At 43.3% G+C, this 23145-nt stretch overlaps 1 protein-coding gene and 1 long non-coding RNA gene across 2 annotated transcripts in view; one reads left to right on the top strand and one right to left on the bottom strand.

Annotated features, from left to right (window-relative positions):
- LOC125464825 (parkin coregulated gene protein) overlaps positions 1-23145 on the top strand; it is a 288676-nt gene that overhangs the window by 254741 nt on the left and 10790 nt on the right. The window lies entirely within an intron of this gene.
- On the bottom strand, positions 183-13280 carry LOC125464827 (uncharacterized). The gene is made up of 4 exons (XR_009447186.1): positions 13184-13280; positions 12542-12793; positions 10105-10231; positions 183-1944 (listed from the first exon to the last, which is right to left on the bottom strand). It is a non-coding gene; the product is annotated as an uncharacterized LOC125464827 (long non-coding RNA).

The raw sequence follows: 23145 nt of genomic DNA, 5'->3' as shown, positions 1-23145 counted from the left end.
TTTACCAAGGCTGCTGAATCTTCAAGCTGGTGTTTTGTGCCAGTTTGGAACAGGAAGTGAGGCTGTGTTTGTTAGCCTCTGTCAAGAAACTGTGTCACCAACCTTCAAACTCTAGTGCCCCAGTGAGTTAGACAAAGTCACAGCTATGCAATTTATTTAGCACAATTTAAGTTACGACCGATTTGGACAACATCCATGTGGTGTGTTACAGTTCACTCAGTAGGTACAAATTGCTACAGCAACATACACATTCACTTTCAGATTGTAGGCCAGAGCTATCAACAGTGATGGTTGAAGTTCTAATGTTCTTTCCATCACACGTGACCAGGAATCTCTCCTATCCTTACTGCCTGCCATTGAAACGTGTGTTGTCAGGGCTTTCAGGTTGGCTGATATTATGAATTCACCTTGCTTGACAATCAAGTCCTGGTCTGAACACCAACTGACAGTGTCCCTGTCTCTGGGCCAGACACTGCACACTGCACAAGACCTCCTACATTCTATAGGACCCTACAAACCTCCGGTCTTCAATTCAACCAGGATGACTCTCAAACAACAACATGAACGGATAAAATCCATTCTGCAGGAATATTGATGAATGCCTTGTGATGATGACTTCAGTTACACAAACTAAACTGACTTGATTGATCAGACTAGAATTGTTTTGGAAAAGTGAAGTATTACTTATACCGGATATCTGAAATAGAAGCTAAAAATGCTGGAAATACTCAGCAGAATTGGCAACACCTATGTTGAGAGAAACAGGCAGATGAAACCTCAAACTGAAATATTAACATATTTCCTCTCTCAGCAGAAGTTGGCAGATCTGTAAGTATATCCAGCACTCAATGTTTTTATTTAAATCTGTTAGGGATTTAGATGAAATCACATTCATCAGAAAGAAATACCTCAAATGTGGTATATTGCTCAGTTGGCTGCCAAGTTACCCTCTGTTTATCTAAAGTGGATTAAGGGCATTTGAATCAGAAGCTATCGTAGGATTATTTGTGACAGCATCCAACAAGGGTTAACACATTGCTGGCTTATTTCACACTAGCTTCTTTCTATTCTCCAAATAAATTTGCAAAAATAAAACTCCTCCAAAATAGTTTGAGAGCTTATTTGGTTTGAGAAAACATTCTTCAGTATTTGCAGCTGATGTGCTATCGCCCAGATCAATTTGTCCAGGGCAGTTTGGGTCAGTTAGTTGTTTGGAAATTAACTTAGAAATAATTCAAACTAATTTCCCAATGGTGATTTCAAATATTGCAATTATAAGATATATAAAATTCATGAAGTCTGCTGATAGATTGATATGATTGCTGCTGACTTACCAACCTAAAATATTCAAACAGAAAATCTTCCCTTACATTTTTACTCACTACACACCATAGCTGTAGATTCTTCCTACACAGGAAAATGAGTTGCAGAGACAGATGTAGGTATTAGAGAAAAACAAAATAATTCCCATATTGGTAATTTTGCATCTATAAAGCTTTAAGCTTCTGATCGCCAAATGAGGTTATTCATCAATGTACAATACTGCCCAATGTTTGGCAATGATATTCTTTAATAAAATTCTACTGTTCTCCAGGGTGATAGAAGCTGATAAAAGATCTGTGTCATACAATACATATCTCATTTCTAAAAAAGCTTACTTAGTATGCTTATATGCATTATAAAATGTTGAAGGCAACACATCTACATATTTACATCCATTCAGATGCCCGTCACCGAGCTTTGGAGTGGTTCCCTGAAATCATTTGCAGATTACATGAGATAATGGGAGACACTTTGCTTTCAAAATAATGATGAGGCTAATGTTGCTTGGAGACTGGATAGATCAGTTGGCTGGATGGCTAGCATGGGGTGCGGAGAAGTGTCCACAACATGGATGCAATTCCTGTCACGGCTAATGAAGACTTAAGATCTGCCCTCCTCACTCTGCAGCTCGGAGTGAAAAACAATAACAAAGCATTAGCCAATGGCAACAGGAAACTGCAAAGAAAATTGCTCAAGACGAAGCATCATCAGACAATGAACCAAGAACCTGGCTTCAGAGATGGTATACATGACATGTTAGTGGCATTCACTGCTGGTTAATCTTTGATGGTCCAGCAACATCAGCCAAAGAACAAATGCAAATTCCTAAATATTACTGTCAACATTGATCCACTCTCCTGTCAATTTCACAAAAGCAACATTACACAGTCTGCTTCACTGTTGCCAGTTTTCATGTCATAATTTTCTACATATAAAGTAAACCCAACAGATATCTAGGACCAACAATTACAAATACAAGTACCTTCTTAATACAAAAACGGAAATTGCTGGAAAAACTCAGCAGGTCTGGCAGCACCAGTAGAGAGAAAGCAGAATTAACGCTCACGTCCAGTGACCCTCCTTCACAATGTTCAGAAGAAGGGTCACTGGACCCAGAAATGAATTCTGCTTTCTCTCTACCGATGCTACCAGACCTGGAATTTTCCAGCAATTTCTGTTTTCGTTTCTGAATTCTAGCATCTGCAGTTCTTTCTTTTTTTTGTTTAGTACCATTTTATTGTTGAAATAATTGTTAATTATCATCAACTTCAGTGGATCAGAAAATTAATTGTTCCCAATCTGAAGCTCCCTCCTTCAAATTTTGACTTTTTGTGGGAAATTTTAGAAAGGTCAAATTTAACTTATAATGATTGTTTTCTTATTTTTCATCTCTGACCCTTTCTTTCTTTCTCTCTTATTCTAATGTTTCTTCTTCACCTTCTCAGTTCTTCCTCTGTTTGTTTTCCTCAGTTTATAAATTCCATCGCTTCAACAGATATACTATTGTTTGCCTGTTCATTCAGGCCCAAGATACCCTGTTGTCTCTTGCTGTGCCTCCATTATCATCACACACTTCCAGTAATATTGTGGACAAATGCTTTGAGCTGAAAGGCACTGAGACATATCTACCTCATGGCAGGAGCTATGAGTTGGCCACAGAGAATTCTAAATTTTTGCAACTCTCTACTGTACGAGGGTTTGTAACAAATTCCTCAGTCCCCTCTACAAATTTTCAATGTCATTTGGTAGCAGTAGAATTTATGGCTGAATTATAACTTGCCCAGCTTCTTAAAAGGGAGACTGTAGATAGCTAAAATCGGGTAGAATTAGAAATTCCCTGCATTTGCACTAACATTAGATATTAAACTACAAATCTAATCAAAGCAGCAATAAAATGCCAATTATATCCAAAATTAATGATGAAGCTTTATATGGAAATTTATCAAATCTTTTAATGGTATTTTAATTATACTTCAGCACTTTCATTTTAAAAGAAACATAATAGCTGTTAGTAAATCGTAGTACTTTGATTTATATGCTGAAAACCCATATTTCTTCCCTCTTGTGTTAGAGTCAGAGACGCGACTTGGGTTTCTAATCTACCCAAGTTAATTTTGGTATCTTTTCTTCAACGATTTGCATTTTTGAGAAGAGCTATTAATCCCTTGGGGGATTTGATCGTTTTGCCTGAACATTTCAGCGGTTTTGGACACATAAATGGCTTTAAAAATTCTCTCTGTTCTTAATTCAAACTCTAAAAGGAGATTTTCCACTGCCAATTCAATTGAGCCTTTTGTGTCAGGTTGAACTCATGGCCTCAAGCTTTCCACGTCAGCTAATTTGGATCATTATTCATTGTTGCTCATTCAAAGAGAGTAGGATCCTGAGAATCTGCAACAGTTTTGATGGACAGCAAACCCAGCCTTTCTGGTATGAACTTCTGGAGGCGGAGCTTCTTCTTACTTGTCAATGGAATTTATTTGTGATCAGGTGACACAGACATTCAGGCATAGAGGTGTACAGCAATAGGCTTAGGGAAAAAGGCCCTTTTGGCCCATCGAGACAGCACCAGTCAAAAAGAGCACTAATTATTCTGAAGAAGGGTCCAGACCCGAAACGTCACCTTTCCTGCTCCTCTGATGCTGCTTGCCCTGCTGTGTTCATCCAGCTCTACACGTTGTTATCTCAAATTCTCCAGCATCGGCAGTTCTTACTATCCCTAATTATTCTAATGCCATTTTCCAGCACTTGGACCATAGCCTTGTATACCTTGGCATCACAAGTACATTGGAATACTTCATAAATTTTAAGAATTCCTATCTCTACCATTCTTACAGACAGAGAGTTTCAGATTCCCACCCTGGGTGAAAAGGTTTTTCCCTCACCACCCCATCTAAACCTCCTACCCTTTAGGTACATTAATTGGAATTTCGCCTGTGTTCATACATTCGGATATGAGCAATTTGAATGATGTCTTCTTAGGCAGTTTTACAGGATTGAAGAATTACTTTCACTATGCCCACAGGTTCTGAGAAAGTTGCTAAGGCTAATGTGTGATCCTCAGACTCTACCACATGGTGGTGCTTGAAGGGCTGGATCATTTATTTTCCTGGACCCCTTTTGATGCCTTAATATCACCTCTGACTGCTCGTGATGAAGTGTCTTGATGTGTTTAGTACTTTCTTCAGTGACCCTTTCCCATCTTGGTCATGTCCCTGAGTGATCAGGTAGCCTTCACCTCCTCGAGGATATTGGAGAGTATTCCCTTTCGGTCTCTTGCTGCGGCTGTTGCTTTGGGAGCCTGGCGTCAGGCAGACGAAGGACACGTCTTCTCCAGGGGAAATGGTTTTGAGTGATTCCAGTCTCAATAGTGGTTAAGGAGCGGTTTCAGGGCCTGAAACTGCTCGACCACGTCCTGAAGGAAACCAGGAACCACAGCCACATCACCTTTCTGAGTACCTGCCTACAGAAACTGGATAATCCCGAACGGACTAAAGTCTACACTTAAACCTTCCAAATTTGGCCCCATCCGCGATGACCGCTACAATCAGAACGTTGATCTCCTACAGAAGCGTTTCTCGCTGTGACTTTTGAAATACACAGTCGCTGCAATGTGCCGGCATCTCCAAATACTGCAATTGAGCCTACCCCAGCTCAGAGCCTCCCTCTCCCAGAGCTGCAAAGGACCTCTCCTGTTTTTTATCCTTCCTAAGATCCACAGCCTGAACTCCCAACTTTACTCGGCTTTATCAGACACTAAAAGCCTAAAATACTTTAAACTCACTGGTGCTTGTCACCATAACCAGAACCTTCCCCACCATGTGACTGCCGCCATTGGCCGTGTGGCCACCTTCGGAGCACCAACGGTTTCCACAGACGACGTCACATTCGCTGTCACCCAGTACGCCACTCCCGGTACAACCCACGCCATCGACACCGCTGCCTCCGTTTCCGAGGCCAACACAGACACCGAGGATGCTGCTGCTGCCAACATCCTCGATCTACAGACTCCCGTCGCTCCGCCCACTGACAGCGTCGCTCCGCCCACTGACAGCATCGCTCTGCCCACAGCCTTCACAGCCAGCATCTCCATAACACCCAGCCTGCTGAGTCTTCACCATCCCCCCAGACCTCCCCCTTACTGAGGACCAACGGTCAGTCCTCAATGAAGGACTCACCTTTGTCCCCCTCCACCCACACATTGACGAATACAACTCTCGTTTGGACATTGAGCAGTTTTTTCGCCACCTCCGGGCTTAGTTCTTTAACTGTGAGCCTAACCCGCCCACTACTGATCCCTTCTCCTGCCTCCAACACACCGCCTCCTCCTGGACACCACCCCAACGCCTCGTACCCTCCCTCAACCTCTTCATCTCTAATTGTTATCAAGACATCGATCACCTCAATCTCTCCACCCAGATCACCCACTCCAACCTCTCCCCCGCAGAACGGGCGGCCCTCAGCTCCAATCCCGAACTCATCATCAAACCCGCAGACAAGGGAGGTGCAGTAGTACTGTGGCGCACTGACCTCTACATTGCTGAGGCCAAACGCCAGCTCTCTGACCCCTCCTCCTATAGCCCCCTTGATCATTACCCCACCCCCAACCGCCAAACTATAATCTCCCAAACCATCCACAACCTCAACACTTCAGGTGAGCTCCCACCCACAGCCTCTAACCTCATCGTTCCCCAACCCGCACCGCCCACTTCTATCTCCTTCCCAAAATCCACAAACCTGACAGCCCTGATCGACCCATTGTCTCCGCCTGCTCCTGCCCCACCAAACTCATCTCCACCTGTCTGGGCTCCATTTTCTCCCCCTTGGTCCAGGAACTCCCTCCCTATGTCCGTGACACCACCCATACCCTCCACCTCCTCCAGAACTTCCAATTCCCCAGTCCCCAACACCTCAATATTAAATGGATGTCCAGTCCCTATGCACCTGTATTCCTCATGCAGATGGCCTAAAGGCCCTCCACTTCTTCCTGTCCCGCAGGCCTGACCAGAGCCCTCCAATGACACCTTCATCCGCTTATCTGAACTCGTCCTCACCCTCAACAACTTCTCCTTTAACTCCTCCCACTTTCTAAAGACAACGGGGGTGGCCATGGGAACCCGCATGGGCTCAAGCTATGCCTGCCTCTTCGTAGGTTACGTGGAACAATCCCTTTTCCATTGCTACACTGGCCCTATCTCCCATCTCTTCCTCCATTACATTGGTGACTGTTTTGGCGCCGCCTCATGCTCCCACAAGGAGCTCAAACAGTTCATCCACTTCACCAACATCTTTCACCCCAAACTTAAGTTTACATGGACCATCTCTGTTACCTCTCTCTCCTTCCTGTATCTCTCCGTCTCCATCTCTGGCATCCACCTGGAAACCGATATCCATTTCAAGGCCATCAACTCCCACAGCTACCTAGAATACACCTCCTCCCACCCACCTTCCTGTAAAAATGCCATCCCCTATTCCCAATTCCTTCGCCTCCGCCACATCTGCTCCTGAGATGAGGCATTCCAACCCCGAACATCCCAGATGTCCTCTTTTTTCAAGAACCGCAACTTCCCCTCCACAGTGATTGAAAATGCCCTCGACTGTGTCTCCCACATTTCCTGCGACTCATCCCTCACACACCCTATCCGCAATAATAACCAAAACAGAATCTCCCTCGTCCTCCTGTACCACCGCACCAACCTCCGGATCTGACGCATCATCCTCCAACACTTCTGCTATCTGCAACCTGACCCCACCACCAAAGACATTTTTCCCTCCCCACCCTTATCTGCTTTCCGGAGAGACCACTCTCTCCAAGACTCCCTTGTCCACTCCACACTGCCCTCCAGCCCCACCACCCCCGGCACTTTTCCCTGCAACTGAAGCAAGTACTACACCTGCCCCTATACCTCACCCCGATCCCAGGCCCTAAAAATTCTTTCCGCATCAAACAATGGTTCACCTGCACATCTGTTAATGTGGTATACCGTATCTGCTGTTCCCATTGTGGCCTCCTCTACATTGGGGAAACTAAGTGGAGGCTTGGGGACTGCCTTGCTGAACACCTACACTCAGTTCACAACAAATAACTACACCTCCCAGTCGCAAACCATTTCAACTCCCCCCCGCCACCCCCACTCCTTGGATGACACGGCCATCCTGGGCGTCCTGCATTGCCACAATGACGCCACCCGAAAGGTGCAGGAACAGCATCTCATATCCCGCTTGGGAACCCTGAAGCCCAAGGGTATCAATGTGGATCTCACAAGCTTTAAAATCTCCCCCTCCCCCGACCACATGCCAAAACCAGCCCAGCTACTCCCCGCCTCCCTAACCATTCCTCCCACCTGAAGCCCCACCCCCATCCCCTACCCACTAACCTCATCCCACCTCCTTGACCTGTCCATCCTCCCTGGACCAACCTATTCCCTCCCTAACTCCTCATCTACATTCACCTTCATTGGCTCTAACCCCGCCTCTTTGACCTGTCCATCTCTTCTCACCCTATCTTCTCCTTTATCCATCTTCTATCCACCTCCCCCTGTCTCCCTGTTTATTTCAGAACCCCCTTCCACTCCCGCATTTCTGAAGAAGGGGCTCGACCCGAAACGTCAAACTTTCCTGCTCCTCGGCCTGCTGTGTTCATCCAGCTTCACACCGTGTTATCTCAATTGTGGTTAAGTAAGCTTGGAAGAGGACACTACTGCTGAGTCACCCTTTTTGCCATCATATTTGGAATATTTTGCAAAGGCACTGTTGGTGATACCTTGATCTCCCTTGCCTACATATTTTGTGTCCCTGTAAATTGGAGCTTTTAATGGATAAAGGCTAGGCTCCTGTTCCCTCTTCTATTGACTGGTTGTCTGTGGTCTAAAACTTTGTCCACTCCTTACGTGATGAGCATTATTAGGTACAGCACAGTCATTCACCGGAGAGCTGGTGCTATTACAGTGCTGTAGCTGAATCAATGTGGCTCACACAACTTTCACAAGTCCTGGAAACTTGTTCTCGCACCTGGCCACCGACTGTTGCCAGGTATGTGAAGCTGGGCAGGGCATCTTGCAGTACCAAAGACTAACCACTGAAATGGTTATGGACCAAAGAAGGGCAGAGTGACATTCTCCTAGGCTGCACTTTGGTTTTCTTTTCCTTCATGTTCATCCAGTTATTTATTTTCCCCAGTGTGTCTTTTCCTCTGGGTTGCTGGCAATAGTTTCCTGGAGATTACTATTTTATTCCTGGAAAGAATAAAGGAATCCTGGATCCTTGTTAGCCCGAGCAGGGTACATACTAAATAACAAATTAGAAACTGAAGGCTCAAAAAAAAGTGCATGATCAAAGATATACAAATGCCAACTGCAGTCTGGAAATACATTATGCCATCAAATACAACTGTGTGTGCACAGGGTTTCAGACACATGACCAAGAAATTAACTCGTATCAGCCACACATTTCTCTCTGGACACTATTACTCATCTTCATGAATCATCATTTGTACCCCACCCACTCTCCCCCCCACCAACTCCCAAATATCAAGGTCAAAATCTGTCTTCTAGCGGAAATTCCAATGACAGGGTTGTTAAGAAAGCATATGGTGTTTTGGCTTTCATTAACAGGGTGATTGAGTTTAAGAGTCGTGAGATCTTGTTGCAGCTCTACAAAACTTTGGTTAGACCGCACTTGGAATACTGCGTCCAGTTCTGGTCGCCCTATTATAGGAAAGATGTGGATGCTTTGGACAGGGTTCAGAGGAGGTTTACCAGGATGCTGCCTGGACTGGAGGGCTTAACTTATGAAGAGAGGTTGACTGAGCTTGGTCTCTTTTCATTGGAGAAAAGGAGGAGGAGAGGGGACCTAATTGGGGTATACAAGATAATGAGAGGCATAGATAGAGTTGATAGCCAGAGACTATTTCCCAGGGCAGAAATGGCTAGCACGAGGGGTCATAGTTTTAAGCTGGTTGGTGGAGAGTATAGAGGGGATGTCAGAGGCGGGTTCTTTACACAGAGAGTTGTGAGAGCATGGAATGCGTTGCCAGCAGCAGTTGTGGAAGCAAGGTCATTGGGGTCATTTAAGAGACTGCTGGACACGCATATGGTCACAGAAATTTGAGGGTGCATACATGAGGATCAATGGTCGGCACAACATTGTGGGCTGAAGGGCCTGTTCTGTGCTGTACTGTTCTATGTTCTACTGATCCACCCTATTTCTTCAACCTCCTTCAATATATTTTCATCCACTTCCCCACAATGTAAACGTATTGAAAATTGCATTGTCTATTTCACTCACCTAAGTGGGCAGCATGTTTAAGAGCTCGTGCAGTTATAATTCCGAGTGTTTCTGTCTCTAGAACTTCATACTTCGAAAAGATCATTTGTGGGATATAAGCTTTAAAATGAATTCAAATCTTCAATTTGTCAGGGCGTGGCTTGAACTCAACATTACAATCACACAGCATTACACCACCAGGTCTATTTCTTGATTCTGAGACTTCAATCCTTTTGTTATTATTTTTACTTCACCAAAGCTATCAAAGTCTTCATCCTGAAAGGTGCTAATTTCTGGAAATCTCTCTCCCAGCATCTTCCACAAATGGCGGTGGATGCTATATCTGTTGTTAATTTTAAATCTGAGGTCAATACATTTTTTGTTAAGCAATGGCATTAAGGGATAAAGACCAAACACAGGTACATAGAGTTATGCCACAGATCAGCCATGATCTCACTGAATGGTAGAACAGACTCAAGGGGCCGAATGGTCTACTCCTGTTCCTCTGTATCTTACCTTTACCTGGCCCCTTAGAAATTTCCTGGAAGTTTTCATTGATCGAGCATTTGATCACCTGTTTCTAATTTCTCCTTCACAAACAGAAACAGAAGTTACTGGAAAAGCTCAGCAGATCTGGCAGCATCTGTGAAGAGAAAATCAGAGTTAATGTTTTGGGCTTGGTGACCCTTTCTCAGAACTCCAATTTCTCCTTTACTGGTTCAGCATCTGTTTTCCATATATCTATCCATAAAGCCTCTTGGAATACTATTGAACAATACAAATCCAGATTCATTTTTTAAAAAAATGAGATAGACCCATTTTAAAATGGCAAATGTTCAGCATTTCCTAATTTTTGAACCTCTACAAGGTGAATGGACTAGCTTTTATTTCACAGCCGATCTCAAGCTTTTGCTGCGGAATGTGTCGACTGTGGCTAGCACTCAGAAGGTTTTGGTTTTAAACCCTAATCTAGGATTGGAGTCTAAATCCAGGCTGGCACCCCAGTGCAGTGGAGAGTAGGTACTGCACTGCCAGGGGGAGTCATTAGCTTGTCTTATTTGAAGTTAATAAATCCTGCTGCATCTTCTTGCCAACTATCATCCAACATTAGCACCGTCTTTAAAAGTGATATAATTTCCTCATTCCTTGATCCATGGAATTGGCAGCAGAGGGTCAGTGGCTGAAATCAGAGACTCTGCCTAGGGTATTTTCTTCATTGGACTCAACAGCCATGATGTAGACCATCTGCCCAATGAAATCATGCAGACACCTTGAATTATGAAGCAAACGATTTATTGGGATTGCTTCCTGGACTATGGATATTGATCAGCAGAATGAGCTATAGACGGTCAGATACTATGTAAGCATTTAACAAATGCTGATTTTTCAATGAGGCCTTGTAACTGATGGGTGACATTTACATCACCCTGCACTCAAACACTGTCAGTTTTCCAGCAGGTACTACCTAATGAAAAGTAAAGAAAGTGTTGCCTTAATTTATTCACCCGAAATTGTCTAATTTAAAATGGACAAGCCACAATTGACCAGCAAAGCTCCATAAGTCATTTTCCTGAACGCTCCTCATTTAATTAAATCAAGACTTTTGGCTCTGGAGTGGAGTCCATGTCTGTGAATTCCCTGAGAATCTTCAGTCCCATCCCACCCAGTACTTAGCTGAAAACAAGGGCAACATATAGCCATTTGTTTTTCCTTTGGTTATGCATCATGTGCTTGCCTCCTCATCTCAAAGCCCAAGATCAAACCAAAGTGACTTTGACTATCAATGTACTCCTGTCCATGTGGGCAGCGCCTGGCCCTTGTGTGGCACTCTTCCTTTTGGTGTGATTGTATAATCCCTATGTTGCTGCACTTTGACACCAATCCTTCCATTCCACACCCCTGTGCAACTGAAGCTTGGATGGCAGCTAAATGAGAACAGGGGAGGGGAAAGTGTCTGCAACATGTTGGAATATCTCAAATTTTACCTGCGCTGTTCTGTAATTTAGTGGCAATATTGATAATTCAGTTGGAAATGTTTGGAAGATGTTTTAGAAGTGTCCACATAATGAGGGACAGGTCCATGCCTTGAAAGCTTCAAAAGGCAGGTGAGGAGTTGTAAATGTTGAACTGGAAAATCGAAATCAGAAGAAGCCTAGAGACTGCCATTGAAGCTCACGTTTTTGATTTAAGCAATTGTAAATGCTGACTTGATAAAATCACGATGTTTTGCACTCCACATTGACTCCTTCAGAGTGGCGTTCTACACCACTAGCCTTCGGCTGCTGCTTACAGCCACACCTTCCATAAAATCTGCTGTCAACGAGAGTCACATTCATCTTTTGTACATCCCTTGTAGCTCATCTGTAACCATCCTGGGACGCTTGTCTTCTGACGACTCATAATAGCGACCCCTTTTTCTGCTGCCCTCCACTACGCCCCCTGGAAGAAATTCCTGCGGCTTTTCAGCTCACGGCCAAATTACAAACGTTTTCTGTTCTGGATGTCACTTTTTAAACTTTTTTTAATTGCTCTTGCAAGTTCAAATCTCATGACTGGTTTAAAAGCTTAAAACTGGAATTTCGGGCACTTGCAAAAGAGACTGCTCTTGTGCATAAATGCAATTAACGGCAGAGCCTCTGATGAAGAATACGATAACTTTGGGCGTGTTTACAAAAAAAAATTGTGTTGTCCTTAAATACACTATTTTGGATCAACTCCAAAACAGCGCACAGCATGTAAACAAACAATTTAAATCAGCAAGTTGCAACAAACTGAATTCGTTTTGAAATATAACCAGCAGTGGAAATGCTCGTCTCGGCTGGGAGTATGGGATCCCCACGTACTGCGTGAGGGATACAGACCATGAAGGAGATGAAATGCCATTTTCTTGCAGTCAGCCATTTGGGGGTAAACCAAGTTTAATTAACAGGGATCTGACAGTTTTGTCACTTACTGTCGAAATTGCACAACACCAGCTGAATTATCAACATCTCCCGGACATTATTAATCGCTTGAGAAAGCCTGGATTCCTCCTCGCAACATTTCAGGTGTTGGCCGATTTCAATCATCATGGGCTGCAGAGGTGACCTTAAAACAATTCCTTATCTTTCATTGTAACACTTCGAGCACAGTCACCACTGTCTGAAAGAGCCTTTGACATATTCCTTGTCGTGAGTCTTTTTTTTAATTATATGCAGTGGTCTGTCTAAAAATAAAATTTAAAAAGAGAAAGCACTGTCACACACGCTAACCGCAACACAGGAAGAACATTTGCAAAGTCAAGAGAAAATGATTCCAATACGACTGTAAGATTTGCATACTAATGTTCATTTTTAATTTAGACAATTGAATACAAATATTATCCATTTAGTGGGACCTGGCTGTGTTAACACAACTCCTTTCAGTAAAACGTCCCTCAGCTGACATAAGGATCAGCATTTCTTGCAAAGCATTCCTGCACTGAGTACCCTCCCCCACATCTCACGCGGATGGAATGGTTTGTAACAATGATGTTTTTTAGGGATCATTAAAGAATAAAGTATTTGTGACCATGTTAAATTGTGCCACTAAAGTGCTCTTAATAAATCCCACATACTCCACATGACTTGCTCCAAATGGCACCGAGGGTTATTTGCTCAGAGGCAGCTGTAGTCCTCAGCGGACGCCCTTGCTGACTTGATCTCACTTCTCAGTCTAATCTCCTTCTGCGCACTGTATGCAAATAAGAGTATCCGGAACAATACAGCAAGTGTTCACCATTTCAACCTTACGACACCAATCGGCGTTATTTTAGCCACTCTCTTGACTTCACGTGCCCCGTGTCCCCCTCAAGGAGGGGGTAATGGTATCAGGCCGTCCTGAGGTGCAAATGTTTTTCACTAATGGAGCAATATTGTTTGATAAAGCTTTTGCTTTACTGTGTGTTTGGCAAGGATTTAAGTGGGAAAACTAACCTGATGGATTTTAATCTCTGCCAGCAAAGGAACTGAAAATCTGTAGGGAGGCTTGTGCAGACGGTGCTATCTCAATGAACAGTAGTTTCAGGATGCAAATGAGGGATTTGAAAAGCCTAGAATGGTGTAATTCTTCTTAGTCAGACATAACCCTTCTGTGTTCCCTACTCACCAGGGATGCTTACTTAATACCCAGGTGGCAAAAAATTAAAAGATTTCAAACTGCCCCACCCCGAACAGTGATCCCAGTACCAGCTGAGCCCCACAGCCCAGATCCGGCCTGAATGAGCTGCCAGTCACTAGGGGCTACAGAGACAGCTCAATTCAGGGAGGAGCAAAACTGACCGGCTTTCCTTGACCTTGTGCAGATTCAGTGACACTTAACCATTTTTGGACAGGGTTTCATTTGAGAGCTGCTACCCAGGCTTTGCTGTGCATTACTGAGGCGGAGAGGGGGGTATCATGGCTGGGCTAGGTGAACACAAGCAGCACTCCTGAGACTGGTCACAACTCCGTAACTAACCCCTGGCTGGATACAGCAGATCAGGATCAATCTCAGCAGCAAAGCCTCAAGTGGTGGAACAAGAGGATAATGCAAGTCAATGTCTAAACACTGACACCAGCCATGGGGTTTCTTTGCTATTGAATCCCCATTCGGCTCAACAAGTCCGCACCAACCCTATCCCTCCCATGGCTAATCAACTTAGTCTACACATCCATGCACACTATGGGTAATTTAAATGGCCAATCCAACTAATCTGCACATCTTTGGACTGTGGGAGGAAACTAGAGCACCCAGAGGAAACCCACGCAGACATTCGCCCGAGGGTAGAATCAAACCGGGGTCCCTGGCGCAGTGTGGCAGCAGTGGTAACCATTGAGCCACCTTGGAGGGTTCTCCTGCACTCATCTTGGGATGAAGTTTTCACAGCCCTCCTCCCTTCCTACACTGGCAACCACTCTGAATCTGTGGTGGATATCGCTGGGATTTTCCAGGCAGCCTCCAGATTGCTGCAGGCATCAGTTTAACCAGCTGGAGACACCCTCCCAGCAGCAGGCTGGATGGTCAGCACTTAGTCCTCTGTTTGTGTGCCTGGGAGTACCCCTGTAGCGAGGATACTCCCACAGTGGTAGCATAGCATGTAGCCTGTCCTAATGGCACCCAGCCAAACAACAACACTGTTGGCCTAGCCAAGCTTGGCTGCATCCCCAGTCCTCCATCCATCTCATTTCTCTTCTCCTCCATCCTCCCATCCCCTTCTCCCAGTCCCTTCTACTTCTCACCCCCTCGTCACACCTTTTCCCCTTCTTATTCTCCTCTTCTCTGCTCCTCCATTCAGCTTCCTCCTCTTCTCTCCCCTCCCCTTCTCATCTCCCTCGTTTTGCTCTGCCTCCCCTCTCCTCCTCCCACCCTTCTCCCTTGCTCTTCCTTTCCCTCTCCTCCTCTCCTTTCCCTTCCCTGTCCTTCTCTCTCTTTCCCCTTTCTTCCCTTCCTCATCCTAGCCTTCGTCCACTCCTGCCCGTACTGTAGGGATTCCATGGTTCAATAAAACTCCGAGGAAATTCACCTCACCTTCCATTCCCTGAGCCTCACCTCTCCATGGAGGGGAGGGTAGATGCTGGGCACTTGCTGGGAGTAATTAACCCTTCTCAGGAACCCTTTTTATCTCTAACCAAAACCAGCAATGCAAACTGAGGCAGGTATATTTTACTTTGTCTATTTGTCTGCCACTCACCAGACAGAGACATGAATTTACTTGTACCTGAACATCTAGGACTGCAAACATCCAAGATTCGATTGTGATTAAATGTCAGACTGTCAAAACTTGCATCTCTGTGTGTCAGCTCATCACTGCTGGATGCCAACATCAGAACATACACTTCATATTTTGTCTGGTCACATTTATTCAGGGCCCAAAAAAATTGCTTTGTGGAAATCTGAAGCAAACACAAAGGATTTTGCTCAGTCAGTGTTTAACGCTGCGAAAGACTGGAATAAACCCGACCATTCTGCGTAACAACTGGGGGAAGAAAACATGAGATTTATTTTCCATGCACATGCGTTGCCTCTCTGTGGTTTCACCTGTGCATTGTCATCGTTCTTTTTATATTTGCAAAACTGCTGAAAATTGTAAACTACGTTCCGTGTTAAATACAACATCTCTTCAGTCATCAATGCCTCCCGATGGGAGAAATTTTCAGCAATAGCTCGTTGGAAGAAACCCCTTGATCTCTGGCATTGCCAAAGTCTGAAACTGACAACTAAATATAAACATCTGACCAGCTGCAGCAACTTCTCTGGGAAAGATAAATACCTTCACAGTTAAAATTCTGGTTAGACCACTACAGTGGAAGAGTAATCTGATATTGTTAAGAGTTGCTACAGAAGCTAACTCAAGCATTATTTATCATACTGTACTCACCAGCAATCTTTATTAACTGTTGCATCAATATCCCATGTTCCTTGACCAACCTTTGCTCCTGGTCAATTTTAAGATTCTCATTCTTGTTTTCAAATCCCTTCATGACCTACCTCTCCCTACCTCTATGATTTCTGATCCAGTGACCCGCGAAGATCTCTGCTTCCCTCTTACACTGCCCTCCTTCACCTCTCCAATTTTCTTGCTCACCTTTGGTAGTAATTTCTTCCATTCAGAGAGGCTCTGGAATTTCCTCACAAAACCGCTTTGTCTCCTATTAAAAACCTACCTCATTGACTGAGCTCATCACCTGACCAAGTACCTCCTTCAGTGTTTGTGCCCTACTTTCTTTCATACTGCTCCTGAAATGTTCTACTACTTTAAGGGCACAATATAAACGCAAAGATTTTTGTAAAGGACGAAAATGAGGTGAGATTAGTCAATGCTCATTTCAAATGCATTCACATGCATTGATTTTTTAAAAAAAAACGACTGTGTAAATTATGTATTAATTGTGTTTAATTGTCTGCAGTCAGTAGCCATGAACAGGGTAATTATTTGTACTGCCATAAATAGGAACAGTGGTAGTATTCATGCCTTTGGGCTAGAAGGAATATATATAAATCCCAATTCATGCGTCAAACATGCTGCAACAGTACGATCTGTTTAAAACATATACAAACAGGAGCAGAGTGTGTCTGTTGTTGGGTTGGGAGGTGTTTGTTCGAAACGTGCACCTCTGTAAATAAATGTTTGTTAAATATTGGTTCCCAATGCTAACCTTGCCCTCCTGACTTTCTGGGTATAAAAGCGCATTTGTATTAAGAACTGTTTCTGTGTGTTTGGTGTAATTACGTACCACTAACTTTTTGTTCAGCTCCATAGCTGTGGGCAGTGATTTACTCAGGGGCCATACATATCAAAAAGAAATTAAATAGAGCAGAAACCTTTGAGGTCTAACCACTGTTGTAAAGTCTGGCTTTGCACGGTTTTCGGTCATCAAGACAGCTGCAAAATGATTCTGTTGCCTATACTGATGACCAGGGGAGCTTCACACTGGCAATAAAATCTTACAACTCTTGACTTAATCCTATTTTTTTTAACCTTTTTTCTGTTTTCCCAAATATGTTGCCTTTCGCTCCTTCTCTCTATCTGACTCCAGCAATATCTAGCAGCTGATGAACTTTGAATCTCAGCCCATTTAAGTTACAAAGATTGCCATTTCTGATGTCGGTGATTGAGATGCTACAAAGTCATGTGCCGTTACATCTTAGCGGTACATACAATGGCATAAATACTTATATTGTTCACTGACAGTGACAGCCACTGATATGTCTATGGTCAGGGCGGAGGCAGAAATTTCGGATGGAATGGCAAGGATTATTGGTTAGCGGCGGATGGATTTCGTGAACCTAAACAGAAGGAGGTTGGGATGCGTCATTGTGGGGAAGATCGTAAGCTCAAAAGGGAATTGGAAGGCCTCAGTTGGGGATTGGGATTGGGGATGGAGAGTTACCTTGTGCTTGAAGTGATGGTGGTGTGGAGCCACAGGAATGGTATAATGTATCAGCAGCTGCGTTGAGTTGGATGAAAGGAAAGAATCAGTCATTTTAGCAATGCAAGAAGATCAGGGGAATGATGGTGGAAGGAGATCAGGGGCCTTGAGGCTTGGAATTGGGTGAAAGCTCACGGGCAAGAGTGGGACCCAATTGAGGCAGGCACCTGCGACCAGGTTTGAAGATGCTCACCTTGTGACTCTGCCAAGTCCTGACCTTTGATGAAGGTGCCAAAAGAAAACTGCTGGAATGACTATGAGGATTAAAGGAACAACCAAACTCCTTGGAATGGGCTAGTTTCCTGTACAAACTCCAGCTTCATGATAAAACAGGAAGTGGGTGAAAGAAGCAGGGCGTGAACCGAGTAGTTTGGATTCAGATTTTTGTACTCTAAACAACCAAAAGCCCCTCAAACACGCACTGATTTCAGATTAAGTATCAGCTCAAGGCATCAAGATTAAATGAAATCTTCAGATCGAGCAAGTAAGACGCTGCAAAATATTTGGATGGAGGCATTGTAAAGCATTTGTCCTCTCTCTATTTCTCTATCGACATTACAAATGTGAAGATGAAAATCTGCAATGGAAACTGCCTCCATAAAGTTATCATGGATAAAAAGCCTTGTGAAGCATTGTTCATGCCCATACATTTTAGTAGATGTTCTAAGTTCAACATGTCACAGAGAGGTGCCATAATATGCCTGAGCTGATTAATTTAAAAAGATGCTTTAAAAAAGCAACTAATCAGGCTGTAATAACATCCTGCTGTTAGTGAGCGTGCTGCAGTTTTTACACCAACCCAGGCCGTGAGGAGAATGGAATGGCTTGGGCAAGGGCACATCATTTGGTTCCATAAATGCAAATAAGAATGTATAATGAACTGAGTTGACAAGTCATGCATGCAGATGTGAGAGTTAAGAGTAGAAAAGCAAGTTGCACTACAATGACAAGTAACCTCCACGCGCTGCATTTATTTTGTAACTGCAATTCTGACAAACTGAATCATTACAAGTATGATCCAATTTCTCCCTTTTGCCAATGAACTGAAGCAGAGATTTACAAAGGAGATGGGAGTCATGTTGCTCAAAAAGATTTTGAGCTGACTTAGCTGAGTTTTGAGGTACATTGGACAATGTATTTCTGAGATCATTCTCAGTAAATATCTCTGAGGTTCTTAGCAACTTTTGAAAATAGGATTATCCAAAATTCACATAAGCTTGGGAGACATAGTGCATTGTTTTAGTGACCAGATTTCACTTTCACAGATGACTATGGGGGTTGGATTATAAAAGCATTATCTTTCAAATTCCCAAGGAATGTAGTAAAACAGCAGCTAGAACATAGAACAATACAGCACAGTATAGGCCCTTTGGCCCACGATGTTGTGCCGAACTTCTACCCTAATCGTAAGATCTATCTAACCTCCACCCTATATTATACTATCATCTGTATGCCTATCTAATAGCCCCTTAAATGCCCCGAATGAGGCCGACTCCATGACCCACTCCAGCAACGTATTCCATGCCCTTACCACTCTGAGTAAAGAACCTACCTCTGACGTCTCCCCTGTATTTACCTCCACTCGCTTTAAAACTATGTCCCCTTCTAATAGCTACCTCCACCCTTGGAAAAAGTCTCTAGCTCTTCACAAGAATTCCATGATCTAGTTTAACTGCAAACACTGCGAATGAGGTGACAACTCAGAGCTGAGGAGATTCCTCTTCCCCTTAATGGTCTTTCAGAACCATAAGATAATGTTTTATTTGTGAAATAAATGGACAGTTACTTAAATTTGCAATGACAAACACAAGAATATGAAATAAAAAGAGGAACAAAGTCAAGAATTGTGTCTTGAAGTAATAATAACTGGCATTGATATAGCGCCTTGCAGGGCCTGGAATTATTGCAAAACACCAATTTGAATGGCATGTTTGGTTAGATGGGCTGCTCCTTTGTTCTTACACTGACCCATCTGAACATGGTAAAGTTACACCAACACCTACCCCTTCCAAACAAAAACATAATTAATCAGGTTATCTGTTTTTGAGATGCTGTTTGAGGGAAATCAGGAGAACATCAATTACTATCCACCTCACAACAGAACTTTTTACTATTTTTCATTGTGGGAAAAATTTCCAGTTTACAATAATTCAACTCATATTCTACTGAATTCAAAGGCAAAGATCAGAGTTTGTAGTCTAGAATTATCTGTGAACTGATTGATCTTGACGTTACCAGTCAATCACAGAATATCATTGGTACCCGTTAAAAATATGAGAAAAACAGAAATGAGAACAGGCTTGTCAGTCTATACAGTTTCCAGCAATTTAAAGGCTGCTTTTTGGGCTAATCTTTCATATTCACCAGTTTGATATTCAGCTTCAATGCCAAGCTTAAGCCTTTGTGTCACAAACAGTACCAGTTAGCTGTTTGAAGGAAACTGCTCCTCAAATAGTCTGAAACACAGAGTGACAAGAAGGTAGTAAAATATTTCAGGTTTTTAATAATGGTGAGAAGCAGCTCAATTTAAAGAATTATTTCTTCCAGACTTTACAAAATCAGTTGAGAAAAAAGACACATTGATAACTGCCAATGGTTCCTTTGTTATAGTTCTTTGCTGAAATATACTTTATGAATACAATTTCTTTTTTGTGGGTGTTGGGTGCAAGAACGATTTGGAGATTGGAGCATGAGCCAGAAAGCCATTAGAATAGCCCAATCTGGAGTGAGAAGGACATGTGTGAATTTCAAGACCTTTGGCCAGGGTAATGTTATGAAGCTAGGTGTCAGTGGTCACTACAATGGAGAACACAGGAGGTCTGAAGCTCTGCTCAGGAGTTAAGCTGATGCTGAAGCTATGAACAGTTTGGTTTTGCAGTGATGGAGGAAGGACAAGGAATGGCTTAGTCAAGGTTCTCAGCCGGACAAGTAGTGTGCCAGCACGAGTCAGGATAGACAATCGCACGATTCAGGTGATATCACAATGTCGTTGAGAGGATATGAAATACTTTAGAAGTTAACAACAGATGGACAGGAAAAGATGAGAGTTGGAGATGATTTACTTCTAATTGGATAGATAAGAATAGAACAAAGGGAGTGCAGTTGTTGGGGTGGGCAGAGAGGAAATGATGGCGGTGGTGATGACACTGGACTAGTAATCCAGTGGTTTACTGATGGGGTGTCTGACCTCCATCCCAAAGGATGCCTGATCTCCATCCCCAAGGTGTCCTAGGCCTACATTCTTGAGGATTCCTAAGCTTTCCAAATGGGCATCATGTCTATCCAGATGAAATGTGCTGACAATTGACCTATTCTTACCTGGTCTAATCTCCATGCTTGGAATTCCAGATACCAAAGTCTCCAAAATTCCAGCTGAGTGGATGTAACCAGCTCCTGGAATACCAGATGTAATCTGTTCTGACCTCAATCCCAATAGCCTAAAACTGAGAAATGTCAAGAAGACTTGGGATTTCTGTCTTTTTCCTGGTACGTTCAACACATCAGGATGGCTGTCCAACATGATGATAATCTAGGCCTGAGTCAAATCCAAACTGCTTCTTGTCTCCATCAAAGTCCCAAAACAGTCAACAGTCCCTGTTTGCAGGGTCAGAATTTCAACTTTTAATCAGTAAGCAGTCAAACTACTTATCCACCAAATGTTTGCAGCTTATCTTTAAAAATAACATTGTTCCATTCTAACACCAACCCAGGCTATTCTGCAATAAAATATTACTTCTACAGTTTACTCGCAACCATGCTTTACCTCTTAACATGACACCAGATATGCTATATCTGTCAGTAGCCTGTGACTGTCAATTCACTGCGAATCTTAGCACCTGGATATCATAAATGTTCTTAAAAGGCTATTTTATATTCTAGCAGAGCAGTCAACAGAAACAAATGAGAGACAATCTGTCATGGTATAAATGGCCCAAGGCTCAGGGAATCAATGCAGATCCACAGAAGTGCAGGTTTATCAATGTTCCACTTGAATAAGGAAACCAGTTGCATGAAAGCAATCCAGCCTTCTGTATTTCCACTGACTCAGGAGCAGCAAAGTGCCCACACTCCACAGCACTCAGCTGCAAATGTCACACAGAGCTACATGGAGAGGATCACTGACTTATTAGGAGCAGATCATTGTTTGGATCCCTCTTTCGTTAGTTTGGGTGAGGTGTTTCACATTTGTTAACTTGTCATTAAAATAGTCAAGATTGGATAAATATTACATTGCTCCAGCAAAACTGTCACAGCACATTGTTGTCATGCTCGTGGTGATGAGTCAGTGCGTATTTAATATACAGAGAAGCTTCTGTAAAGTTCAAAGTGGGTGGGATGTAATTAATCTCAGACAATGACTTAACTCAGGCGCCGCACTTGAATTCCACACAGCGTTCTCTGTGTGAAGTAGTTCAAACTCTGTTCGCGAAGAAGGAATGATTTTTCCCGCCTCCTCCTGCCTCGTTGTTCCCCTCCCCCATGCCACAAGCTGTGGAGGTTTGCTGGCCTTTCTGACCTGCTGTTTCCTGAGTTCTGCTCCATCAGTGGTCTGCAGCAGCCTCATTCCTGCATGAGCTCACATGACAGCTCATGCCGTGCAAACAAAGGGGATCTGTGCAGTGACAGATCTCCATTATCAGCTTCCAAACAAACCATTACTGTTTTGTAGTTGCCATTAATGTCACGATTCCATAGCAAATATTTCCATTCCTCAGAAGTTTATGTTGCATGCTGGAATGCGCGCAGCAAATTTCACTTTTCTGTATTGCCACTGACATTTCTTTCACTGGAATTCTCTATTATCAGAGTCAGGTACTTCTTGAAACACTTCCTGCTCTTTCCTGACATGAAGCAATTCTTCTTGTTGACTTGTCCAGATGAAATAACACAGGCACACTGTGACTTGCTGTCCCTCGATGCAATGCTTGTTCAATTTTTAGGCAGAAGTTTCCCATGTAGCCAACTATTCATCATCCAGTTAGCAGTATCTTCCAAAAATCTGTGTTTTAAACATACAAAGTAGTTTCTTTTCCCTCACCAAAATTGCTTGTTGGCTTACTTGCATCTTAGCTGCAGTATTAATGGTGAGCTGTGGTAAAAGTTTCAAGGGGAACTTCTTGACTTTGCACAAAATCCCAGCTTCTTTTATGCTCTCACTTATTGTTGACAACTCTCATAGATTGCCAATGCTTCACCTAGAATCATCAATTGGCCACTTGGGCAAAGCTTCAGCGCGAATGTGAATGAATGCCATGTGCGGCCAACAGTCAGGTGAACAAGCATCACATGATTGCCTGTCACATAGTCATGTGTCACATCATTAGGCATCCAGAGATATAACCACCAGAGTTATTTTGAGTTTTTTCTAGCATATAGCCATGGAGTTACGGAGATGTACAGCACAGCAACAAACCCTTCAGTCCAACTCGTGCATGCTGACCAGATATCCTAAATTAATCTAGTCCCATTTTCCAGCATTTGGCCCATACCCCTCTAAACCCTTGAATCATATATCCATCTAGATGCGTTTCAAATGTTGTAATTTTACCAGCCTCCACCACATCCTCTGTAGTTCGTTCCATACACACACCACGCTCTGTGTGAAAAAAATCGCTTCTTAGGTCTCTTT

This window comes from Stegostoma tigrinum, chromosome 24 (assembly GCF_030684315.1).
Source record: "Stegostoma tigrinum isolate sSteTig4 chromosome 24, sSteTig4.hap1, whole genome shotgun sequence".
Taxonomy (NCBI): Eukaryota; Metazoa; Chordata; class Chondrichthyes; order Orectolobiformes; family Stegostomatidae; genus Stegostoma; species Stegostoma tigrinum.
The sequence above is the reverse complement of the archived record's forward strand: the minus strand, read 5'-3'. Positions and strand labels throughout refer to the sequence as shown.